Below are 12,382 nucleotides of genomic sequence, written 5' to 3' on the forward strand. Positions count from 1 at the left end.
CTATCCTCCCACTTGCTAAGTCCAGACATTTTATAAGTCTTCATAACCAGACAGTATCTAAATGCTTTTTGTTCTTTTTATGTATTTTACCATCCAGCCATCACTCAGCCCCTCCTCATCTCATGTTCCTTCTGCCACAAAATCCTCTCATCTGCTCTGATAAAATGCCATCCTCCTCATGCACAACTATTCCCATTTGGTCTCCATTCTCAATCAGACTAAAGCACCATCACATTTTCATTTTGTTAGCACAAAGGGATACTAAATGTTGGCTCACTACAGAGATGTGAAAAAAGTCTGCATCTACCAGTTTGATCCTCTTACTGCTGCTTCCCCCCCCCCGCCCCTTCAAATCCTCATGAATTGGATTCCAACCTCCTCCTGTACTCCACCTATAGAAAGTAGAACTGCTGCACTTCAGCATATAGATCAAGAGTGATTTGATTGTCTGATTTCCAGAATCACTGAAAGAGAAGGAGACTTAGTTCTGGGGTCAAACTCTGGAAGGACTAGTAACAGCAGAGCTATATTTAAAAAAAAAAGAAAAAAAACCCACAAAACAAACCAAAAGAAGGGTTATTGACTATGTGAGAGATACAGAGCAGAGAACGAAATAAGAAACAAGATTTGTGAATAAAGAATTACAAACATGCTTTCTCTTATACAGCTGGTAAACTTAGTTTTCAGACTAACATTACAAAGGAATCTTTTGAGAGAAAACTCAAGTCATATCAGATTATAGAAACACTGCAACAGCTGAAAAATATTATCACTTGATTTCACATATATAGTGGCCTGTTCCCTCACTCATTTAACACTATTCTTATTTGAATGCTTTTAAAGATTACTTGAAGATCAAATCCGAGAATTTTTTCAACCTATAAAAGCTGTTGAAAGTCAAAATGAAATCTTGTATCTTTGCCTAATGCCTGTTGTTGCAACTGAGTTCATTTTAATGACCGCATGTCCAGGCAATACGTGGCACAGGGTTTAAAAAGGAAGGAGACTTATGTTTTAGTTGGCACTGGTACAGCACATGTCTTTAGCATAAAATTTATTAACATTAATAGGCATTATGTAATTAAAGCACTGTGCTTTAATTCCCTGAGGGGTGGCGGGTTTTTTTTTCATGTCCTATAAAATAGACAAATAACAAATGTGAGATTTTTCAAAGTTATTTGAAGATTTCAAACTTGCATGTTCCTCCATTAATCGTAACGGAGAAGGTGTAGCTGAACAAGATGGATCCAAAATTCTCAAAATGTCTTCCATGAAACTGCATGAAAGTTAATACTACAGACCAGTCTTTTTAAACATATGCTGTAAAATTACAGTATTTTGTAGACCACAAGCTCTTCAAAAAGTAATCATTAGACCACTGAAAAGCATAGATTTGAAAAGATTTCTTTTTAGATTTCTTATACCATACTTACTTGATACTAGACTTATTCAGGTGAGTCCATTAATAAAGTGGCTTTAACAAGGAACTCAAATATTTGTTACTTGAGCCCTGGCATTTTCAATCCTGAATGCCAAGAATTTAGAAGGGTTTGGGAATACCCATCACCAAACCCACTGCACTTCAGGGAAAGAGGATAGTCATTTATGTAGTTCCTCAGGTACCTTTGAACATTGCAGGCTAAGGAAAGAATGATTTTCAGAGCTATTGAAAGACCGCGGGATTTTTGCAAATTTCATCAGCATTGGTGCATGGTACCAATAAAGATTAGACTGTTACCTAGACCTGTATTTGAGTATTTAAGCGGGATTACTTTTCTTTAAGACAGAAAATGAATTCAAAGCTACACTATGGAAAAAGACCAATGCACAGAAGGTTTAATATTTGAGTTTTCAGAGAAAGATCTTATCAACACTTATCTGCAGCACTGAAAAATAAGCCTAGAGCTCATTTTCTGACAAATTTTTATTTTTTTATATGTCTGAATAATCTCACAAGAGCAGCAAACCAGAACAGCATAAAAAAAATACCACAGACATATGTATTTATGATGTTTAAATTATTGAAAATATAAGGCTTATTCACAGTATTGTATCTCAGTTTAATATTCTGAATAATCTAATTTCACTCAGAGCTAACTTGAGGACAACATATTTTACCTGAAAATCCAAAGAAAAGAATTAGTACAAAAACACTCAGACATTTATAGTAACACTAGCAATTTTTCCTTGGGTAATGTCAAGGCCAATTATTGGCTGATCTATTGAGCATATCCTAAGCTATCACACAAAGTCTTTTATTTCTTTGTCTTCTAGACAAATCACCACAGAGCTGCAGACCAGCAAATGAAGTGAATTGAGGGCAATTTGACCAACATCATCTGTGTCGATTCCCCAGAAGTCGATGAAACATGTTGTCGGGTCTACAAGGTACATCCCAGAGATTAGTTGGTTGTGCCATACAATTAGTAAATGATTAAAACAAGCTGTTTTCTTTGATTACATTAAGATACTTGCAGCAGTGAGAGCTATTACCTTCTACAGAAGAGTGTACCTTCCCAAATTGTGTTGTTTATTAACACTTCATTAACAATGTGCCACCTCAGCCAGGTGATCAGGCAGCACAGTGGTCTCAGGTACAAAGAAAAGATCATTATGAAACTCCACCTGCCTCATTTGGGCAAATCAAGTAAGTACATCCAAACCACAGATTGCACAGAAATATTTGAATGCTAGTTTTCATCTCAGGCTTTTTGTGTATTTCATGCCAAACCCATAAGCTCTCTACAGAGGAATCAACAAAACAGTGTAGAGACTGAATTAAACAGATGAGTTTTTAAATGGTTAAATGTTTTATTCTTTTCCTTTCATAAGTACAGGACCCCAGGTAAATGATGCCTTCCAATACAGCACATGAAAATCTCAATTATGGAAATCATTATTCTAGGCACTATGTGCCATTTTATATTCCCAGCAGGATGTTTTTCATCTCATCAAGAGTTTCCAAGGCCATTTAGTGTTTCTGTATATGCAAAACATATTTAAGGGCCCCCAAAAAGATCTGCTAATTAAAAAAGCCTAGTCAAGTGGTCAGACAGACTGGAACTTGAGGATTATAGGTAAGAGGGATGAAATGAAGGCTTGGAAACTATAATTTCTCTTTCTGTGGTAGCAGCAGAAGCAGCTGTTATAGACCAGGCAAATTAAAGATGTGGCTGACTAAGCCAGCAGTCTGGAAACAAGACATTGCAAAAACTAACAGCAAGTCATCTGCACCCCACTTTTAAAAAGCCAAAAGTGCTGACCATTTCTTTTTCTCCCTCTCTTCCTGTTATTCTTATCTGTCACAAATATCCTCCAGCTGGTACCCTTCCAGCCCTTGCTCACCAGTTAATTTCCCACCCCCGTCTTGGGGAGTTAATAGTAATTCCCAGGACTGTGGACAAGTGCTCCATAGTGGGAGTTGTCAGCAAACAAGAAAGGACACTTCTAAAAGAGCAGCAGGTGAAATAGCAGAGTTACAGTTCTACTCAATTTTTTTTGCATGAGAGTTGTTCGTCATACATGTAAAAACAATCTTCCCATACTGAACAATATTTACCACTCCTTGAGAGCAGTTTCCTCTGCCCAGTAAAATCAGCATCTAGGTACAGAAAGTTCTTCAATTAAAACCAGGCAGATTGCCACCACATTTTTCAGATACATTGGTAAGTGTCTTATAATTGACTATTTTCAGAAAAAAACTTTTCTTTCTTCAGTTTCTAGACTGTTTACCCTGAATCTTTTAAAATAAGTTAAAAATCATTGTCCCATGAACTAATGAGGCTGTATATTGTCTTCCATATCAGAAAGTGATGAAGGATCTATGAATCATTGCAAAAATAAGTTACTTAAAAAACAACAAAATGACCCAAAACCAACCCTTTGTTTTTCCTTGACAGCTGGTATGGACTTCCTATAATAAGTAGAAGAAACATTAGTTGCCTTGCTTAGACAGTTTTTTAGGTCAGTGTTGCCAACCTAGAAATTGTCTCAATTTATATTAGCATAAACCTGTGGACTATTTTCTATTTTAGTTTATACATCGTGAATGAATATCACCCGATCTATTTCCCCTATGTTTATTTGTACTCAGAATAAACCCATAATTTCAGATTTGTGGTAGATGCATTTTTTAAGTGCTGCCATTTCAGTACTATTCTAAAAAGGTTGTTAATAATGTTGCTGCAGTGAAACATTGCATCTGATTTGACACACACTCAAGCTCTTTGCAAACAATTATTCATTAAATATATTTTTTAAATGTTTATGAGATTCAATACCATAAATCTTTAACAGACAAAATTGATAGAGGCAAATTAAGTGCTCCATTTCTTATCAGAAACTAATTTTAAGTGGCATGTATCCTTTGTCTGATGCCTTTACCTGAAAAAAAAAATCAATTACTATTTTGCATTTTCATACAAGTCTAAGAATGAGAGAACAGCAAAAGAATTCTAAAGGTTAAAACCCATATTCAGCAGAGTCTCCCCCCCACCCTCTGTTGAAGTGGGTATTTGAGGAGGTTCTTTACATCTCCTCCCACTCAGTTTCTCTGCTTTGTAAGCAGAAGCCAGCTGCTGGTTCTTTCAAGTCTAGCGGTTAGTTGACATTTACAATTAGTTTATGTTTCTAGTCTGTCTTAGCAAGGAAAAGAGCTAGAAAATTACTTTTAAAGAGTGAAGATTAAATCTTTATATCTCTAATTCCCCCAAAATTGGAGGAGCCTTAGCCAAGGTTTTTTGTGGGGCATAAGGAAGGGACAAAAAGACAATGCTGTGCACCGCACAGAGAATAGGACCAGCGAGTCCTGGCTTTACTGTTACTATTCTTTCCCCTGGAAAACACCTCATTGCAACTCTTGACCAGCAGTGCTGATATTGTTGTTTATCTCCTTTTCAATCTCAGTCTCTAAAAAAATGCTGTGTAAAGCATTGATTACATTTCTGACACAACAAACTTAGCAGCATTATTTAGCAATTGCCATAAAAAGAAAAAAAAAGTCCTTCAAACATACCTATGATAGTAATTTGATGCTAGAGATGGGAGAAATGAGAAAGAGGTCTAGGACATGCCACAGAAAATGCTTCACTTTTCCAGAGCAAGGAGAATATTAAACCCAGCTGAAACCTATACAAAGTAAGATATCAAGTCCTGCAAAAAACTATGTAGTGCACCCATGTGAAAGATTGCCACCACAGTTTAACTCCCTGCTCCAGACACACACTATGATACAGCCCTAACGTCTGACTTATTTCCCAAATAAGCACACTGATACAGGTCTGTTTAAGGTTTGACCTTCTGAAATTTATCTTGAAAAGAAACTCAATTATGAATTTTTAAATATATTAAATTCTTATACGAAAGTACAGATACAAAATAGTAGTGTCATGGCCCCTATTTCAACAGTGGAATACACTTTCTAAAATTATTTTCAGATTAATAGGTATTTTGAACTCATAATAAAGAAAAAATAATTGAGATGGCTCTCCTTTAGGGCAAGTTCATACATGAAGGAATCAGGAAAACAGAGGTGATCTGATAAGCAAAATTCCCCCCAGATCAGGAAATCAAAAAAGCCATACCTGTAGTTGTTAACAGCCCACTAAAGCCCTGAGTAAAACTGAGCTCAGAAGTCAGTCATCTGGTAATACTGTGTTTATTTAATGGACTTTTACAGAGCAGAAATCTAGAGTACCTAGCCTTTTATCTGATGATATTTACTAACAAAGAGCTTTAAAGGAAGTAACATTGACAGGATTGCTGTAGATATGAAAAGGAACTTGGAACATGCAATTACTGGATGGCTCCAAACTTTAACTGATGTGTTTAGGAGCCACAGAAGAAAACCACCCTACAGCTCAGTACAGAGAGTGCCGGAAAATGCCATACTGTTTTCTTCTAGGCCTAGGTCAGGACATTTGAAGACATCCATGACTGAATATGATTTCTTTTCCTAAATCAAGGCTTCCATGACTGAACATCACAGAGGCAGTTATAAAAATCATACTGGCTCAGAACATCTGCAGGAACTCAGTAGTGCAGCTGTTCACTGCACACATGTTAAACAGGCAGCACTAAAACCTGTAAAAACAGGTCAAAGCAAAACCAAAAAGGATCTGAAATGAAGAATTTCACATAGATAACTGGAATAAAATGTAGAAGCAACCTTTTCTCCAGGTCAGCAAGCTGAAAGCATTAAGAGAAAAGCAGTTTGCAGCAATCCACACACAACAGATCTTGAACATTACTTCCTTTTATTGTGTATAGCACTTACGGGGCACTAGATTTTTCTAAACAGTATCCAAAGCATACTTTCAAGTCCAGCCAACAAACATCTGAATGTCACAGCAGCCTTTCAAGAGAAAGTTACAGTGCTGTGAGTTTTTAAAGACAGACTGAAATATTTCAAAGATCAAATATACCCCAATGCTACCTCCTCTTGTTCCCTTGAATTAAAAATGAAGAGCAGCTTATCTGGAAAGCAGAATCTAATTAAAAGTGATCTTTTCTAAAGAGTAAAGAAGAAAAGCACCAATCTTTAAACAAGGTGGAAACCCATCTGGAGATGGACAGCAATGTCTGTTTCTTTTTGCAAAGTAATGATTCAGAAGCACACCCAATAACACATTTAAGTGACGAACATTAAAACATTAAGTACTAAAAATGAGGTGCATCCTATGGGAGCATGATCCAACCATCACCTTTCTTTCCCCACTGATAGAAACTTTAAAGAAAGTCAGACATGCCTGTGTTCAAGTACATAAAAAAGTAATCTGTAATATCTTAGCACGCATGCTAAACTTTTTGAAAGACACTTTACTGATTTCAGTTAGAATTTGTACTTCAAAAGGGGTGCTGTAATAGTCAACAGTAAAATTAAGCTGAGGTTTTGCATGTTTTTGTACAAATGGAGGACAGGAATTCAGATATATCAGATTGATTATTTTTTATTCTTCCATAGAGAGTCACTTTGGCTTTATGAACAGGATTTTTTCCTCACACTTGTTTTTTTCTGTTTGGTTTTGTATTTTTTAAAACAGCCCTCACATTGTTAATATTAGTTCTAGTTTTCACTATGCCTAAATAAAGCGAAATGTTAAGTACATATACAAGTGCAGAGACAGTAAGATGCTTTGCAAGACTCAGGTGGAATAAATGCAAGAATTTTCCATTGCTCCAAACAGAGCTCTTCAGCTACAGCTACAGCACCTTTCTCTCCATACATGTACAGTTGTTTCACTTCATTGCTAAGGGCAAGCTCTATATCATTATTATAGTTTTTTCTTTACTAGACAACATAAACAATGGATCGATGCATTACTTTTAAGACTGATTAGAAAAGAATATTTTCTCAGAGAGATAAAAAGTGGTTTTGAAATTTTTTATTCTGTGCTAGACTAAAGAGAGGTAATGTCTAAATTATTTTAGTTTTCTTTCGGGGAAAGGAGGTCATAACAAAAGAAAGAGAAGGAGGAAAACCAGGCAGCATGATCACTTTCCAGATAGATAGTAGTTTGATCGTTAAGACTTTCACACAGAGCATTGGAAACCAAGATTTCCAGGCCCTTCTCCAACAACAACAGAGCTCTGACATTCCAGAGGCACACCAAAAACACCAGGCTATCAACCACTCTGGGGCAGCAAGGGGTCTTTTTTCTTTTCCTCATGCAAAAGGCCTTCCCAGAAAAACGTCCATTGAAAAATATATTTCTTCAAAACGTCTTGCATTTTCCCCACAGGGGAAAAAAAAAAAAAGATTAAATTTTCAACCAGATGTAGTTTTGTATACTTCTGCAATTGCAGGGAAAAACTCGTAACAGAATGAGAAAAAACAATCTTTTATAAAGTTCTAGTAATACCTTTAATCATATTACAAGCTTAATGTATTACATTAATTTTTTAAATTAACACAGTTGGACTTTTAGATAAAACAGAGAAGAGAAAGAGAAGATTGTGATCCAACAAAAGCATGTTATAAAAACACTACTGTTCAAAACAAGCCAAGTATTTTCTTGTGCTTGAACCCTAATAAAGGGTTTTTTCCTTAAGGCAGTTATTAGGTGTTCTGTCTTCATTTTTGTTTCTTTTTTTTTTTTAAATGAATGGTAACATATCAGCTCTCCTGCTTTGTTAAATGCACTATTCTGTTCTTATTCCTGTGAATAGCAATTTTCTTAGGACACTTTTTTTTTGGTATTAAGTTGTGATAGGATTGCTTTCTCTCAAGTTTGCATTTTACAGAAGACCACAAGCCTCAGAAGATCGCTGTGTGGAAGAAACATATTGGGCCAACCTATCAGGTTGATATTACACAAAGCACAGCCCAGTTCAGTATTCCTTCTACTCTGAAGGAGTCTCACATCAGGTAGTGGAAGTTAACTCACTTATTTCTTTGCTGTTGAACAACTTTTTTCTAGCATTTCCCCTTTACGCACAATTTACATTTTAAGATTCTGGAGAAATACCTACTGCTGCCAAACGGCCACATGAGATGCAGCTGTTCCACCACACTATGGGGAAAGAGGGGGACTGGTTATGGGGACCCCCACACCTTCCCTTTCTCACATAGCCAAGTAAACTCCATTATAATTGATGCAGTATGCAGAAAACAGAAGAGAGGGCTAACGGAGTTTAAAAGATATACAGTTGCAGCCTCATTTAGGAAATGCCTCCAGGCTTCCTTGAGCATTTAGTAATAAACCTAGACCACAAAGCAAAGTGAATGTTCAACTCTACATGCCCAGAAGGGAGAGAAGATCCTTTTCTCCATACTCCTAAACCCATGTTAGCTCCTCCAGTCTTTCTCCAACAAAGTAGGATTCTAGGAATCCAGGAGTCATCATTTCCATTTTTCTTATCCTGAAGGTGGTGCTGTATACAGTTGACAGCTGCTATAATCTTGATTACAAGTTTCTTGCTACATCTTGTAAAAAAAAAAAAAAAAAAATTGAAAAAAGCCATTTTCAGGCTAAGCAGATTAAGAAAATAGAAGTGGCCACACAGTTTGGGAACAGAAAAAAAATTAATGTTTGGCATTCCTCTTCTCTCACAAGTGGCAGTTATAGCTACTACCTGAAAAGCTTTCTGCCCTTGATCAGCTGCTCACTAGGTCATTTAAAATCATTTAAGTGATCTGTAGTGATGGTTTAAAACAAGATAATCCACAACCAGAAAATCCACAATATTTAATGGAATAATTAGGTGTGGAAGGAATCCAGGATCAACCCCCACCCAGTCATGAACATGTTCAAGAAATTTGAACACATTCACATTCAACCATGGTAGAACATATTCTGAAATAATACCAAAAAGATGGGAACAACCACAACCAAAGTTGTTCTCACATTCTTTGTTGTTACTGAATCCAGGCTTTATTAAACTTTTAGAGTCCTATAAAAACAGCCCCATGTAACAGTGGGAGAAACACCAGAGCTGAACATCATTCTGGAGAAGAGGAGGCTGAGGGGAGACTGTATCATGCTCTACAACTACCTGAAAGGAGGTTGTAAGCAAGGTGGGTGTCAGTCTCTTCTCCCAAGTAACTACCGATAAGACGAGAGGAAATGGCCTCAAGTTGCGCCAAGGGAGGTTTAGATTGGACATTAGGAAAAATTTCTTCACCAAAAGAGTGGTCAAGCCTTGGAACAGGCTGCCCAGGGAAGTGGTGGAGTCACCATCTCTGGAATTATTTAAAAGACGTGTAGATGAGGCGCTTAGAGACGTGGTTTAGTAGGCATGGTGGTGTTGGGTTGACGGTTGGACTTGATGATCTTAGAGGTCTTTTCCAATCTTAATGATTCTATGATTCTATTCTTCCCTTCTATATACACGCTGTAATCATGACTAGAGCAAACAAGTAGTGTGATGAAGGTGAAGGGTCTAGAGAACAAATCCTATGAGGAGTGGCTGAGGGAACTGGGGTTGTTTAGTCTGGAGAAGAGGAGGCTGACAGGAGACCTTATCACTCTCTACAACTACCTGAAAGGAGGCTGTAGCGAGGTAGGTGTCGGTCTCTTCTCCCAAGTAACAAGTGATATGACGAGAGGAAACGGCCTCAAGTTGTGTTGGGAGGTTTAGATTGGATATTAGGAAAAAATTCTTCACCAAAAGGGTTGTCAAGCATTGGAACAGGCTGTCTGGGGAAGCAGTTGAGTCACCATCCCTGGAAGTATTTAAAAGACACATAGATGTGGTGCTTAGGGACATGGTTTAGTGGTGGACTTGGCAGTGTCAGGTTTACAGTTGGACTTGATGATGTTAAAGGTCTTTTCCAACCTAAATGATTCTATTATTCTAAGAATGGCAGGTTCAAGTCATTGACTATGTTACCTTATATGCTGCTTTAGATACTACTTAATTCCCTCCCTGTACGGGATTTGAGATGCCATTATTATATCCTTAAATCTAAGCGCTTCTTGCATTCACTTGAGCGATATGAATACATTTAAAGACTGCAATCCATAATATAGTTTCCTTCACAATGTATATACACAACTACAGCCACAGTGAAAGTATTTCAACAGATACAACATTATCAGATAACCAAATCATATCCTTGCTGTCTAACAACTACAACACCTCTCCATACAGCAAAAGAGGAACATCTGGAAATCTGCTTTTGTGAGGGCAACTGGGACTGCACAGCTATATCAGGAAGTGAACTGTGCTCTCCTCAGGGTTTTAGTTATTACAGAATATACTCAGGGCTTTTAGCAGAAAAGCAACAACCATTTTGGTTACTGAAAGAATTACTTGTGTACAAGGCATTTATTAGGAAAAAGTTAAATAAACGCATAACATGCTTGTATGACATGGAGAAATTGTGCACGTTCACTCTATCTTTAAAATCTAGTTGAGCATGAAGAATAGTTCCCTTTCATTTCAGAAATAAGAAAAGTAGAAAAATAGTGTTATACCTAAGACTGATTTTACTAAACCTGCCACTAAGAAGAGTTTTTTTACTAACTCACATTCTGATCTTATGTAAAAAACAGGTTGGGAAAACACGAGCAATTACTTTTCTCAAGTTGTGCTTTGTTTTCATGTTATTCCTCACAGAGGGTTTGTAGCAACAAGTGCAAGAAAAATTACTCATTTCTCTTCGGCCGAACTCTGTTATATGACAGGGAAGTGACTACTTGCAACCTTGATCCATATCAGGTAAACGAAGCCAGGTGAATTTAGCTTCTTAACATAACAGCTGTCATGCCCTCTCTAGCTTTTTCCAACACCCATGCACATCACCCCTTTACACATTTTTCTCTTCTGTGCAGGTAAATCACAGGACTGTGGCTCACTAAATATTACATTACTGCTCATTTGGCTTCACAGATTCCCACAGGACTGTAGGCACTAGATACTACTCAAATACTATCTGTCCGTTCTGTGTGAAGTACATGTACAACATCCTCGCATCTCCAGATGCTCTTAACTAAATTGTTAGTTAATCCTTGAGCTTTTTGGTTTCTTTGTATTTATTTTTCCACTTCTTTCAGCAACTGATTAATTTTTCTGCTGATTATGCTGTTACAATAGTTTTCAGAGCACAGAAAAGGAGAAGATGCAGCATTACTTTAAAGATCATAAACCCTTCTTCCATTCAGAGTCTCTGAAGCAGTATCAGTAATGCTACTACAGTTAAGAGATCAGTACCAGTCAATCTCCATGAAGTATATCTTTTCTGATCTTGAGGGCACAAGTTATGCTGATAAAGAAATCAGAATACTGCTTCTGTGCTATTCAAGCTGATAGTCATGTTTGCCCATATTAAGTTATTAACAGATTTTAAACTATTTCTGAAATATTCTATTCAATATTTTTAATTTCGAAGTTTCTTCTGTTCTTACAAATCTTCTGATATTTATGCCCAATCTTTCTGACCATTATGAAGAACATTAAGGCCAAGTAAGTGGGGGAAGATGACACAAATATGCTGCAAATTTTTCTAGCATTTACCCTAAAGTTCCTACTAGAACATGTTGCAACTTAAAGACCTGAAGATTATGGCTATAATATTAAAACACTGGGTTTTTCTTTCAAAGTCTGTGACCCCTCACAGGTATTAGCAATTGGATTTGTGAGTAGCTGTTACAATACTCCTAAGCTCTTCCTGACTCTTCCTATTCTCACAAACACTCCCACTAACTTGAAGGAGATTCCAGCATAGGTGATTAAGCTCTCCGTAAATTCTAGTCTTCTATGGGTTTCAAGAACAGGGGGAAAGGTTTCCTAGCCTGCCAGGCCAAGCTTTTGTGACAAGGGTGCCAAGAAAGAAATAATTGTTTTGCAAAAGTCACAAGCAAAATTGTAAGAATTTTGAAACAACACTGTTTTCAGCAATTGACATATGTAAATTCTACATTTACAGTAGAGGCAATTACTA

General features: G+C 36.9%; 1 long non-coding RNA gene across 2 annotated transcripts in view; it reads left to right on the top strand.

The window, feature by feature from the left end:
- Positions 1 to 12,382, top strand: part of LOC142085037 (uncharacterized) — a 65,142-nt gene that overhangs the window by 28,300 nt on the left and 24,460 nt on the right. Inside the window, exon 2 of one of the 2 annotated variants that reach the window (XR_012674534.1) lies at positions 2,275 to 2,388. The exons of the other annotated variant lie outside the window; for it this stretch is intronic. This is a non-coding gene — a long non-coding RNA (uncharacterized LOC142085037). The remainder of the gene's footprint in view (positions 1 to 2,274; positions 2,389 to 12,382) is intronic. 2 annotated transcript variants of the gene reach the window in all.

The sequence above is a fragment of the Calonectris borealis genome, chromosome 8 (assembly GCF_964195595.1).
Source record: "Calonectris borealis chromosome 8, bCalBor7.hap1.2, whole genome shotgun sequence".
Lineage (NCBI taxonomy): Eukaryota > Metazoa > Chordata > Aves > Procellariiformes > Procellariidae > Calonectris > Calonectris borealis.